The following is a 242-nucleotide window of genomic DNA, read 5'->3' as shown; positions in this document are numbered from 1 at the left end:
ATTCATGTGTTTAAGCTATTTTCATATACACTGTACTAGTAACGCGTTATTCAATAATTGTCTGAAGTCTTGAAATTTTCAATACCTAATTCTCAAACAAATAGAATGTTCTAGCTATCGAAAAGATATCTGGAGTAGACTCGATTAGAGTATAGGGTCCCGTGGGGATCCGGGTTCGAATAGGTCCTCCGTACCCCCTTGCTTGTCGTAAGAGGCGAGTAATATAGGTGGTCCTTCGGATG

Source organism: Ostrea edulis, chromosome 9 (genome assembly GCF_947568905.1).
Source record: "Ostrea edulis chromosome 9, xbOstEdul1.1, whole genome shotgun sequence".
Lineage (NCBI taxonomy): Eukaryota > Metazoa > Mollusca > Bivalvia > Ostreida > Ostreidae > Ostrea > Ostrea edulis.
Note: the sequence above shows the minus strand (reverse complement) of the source record.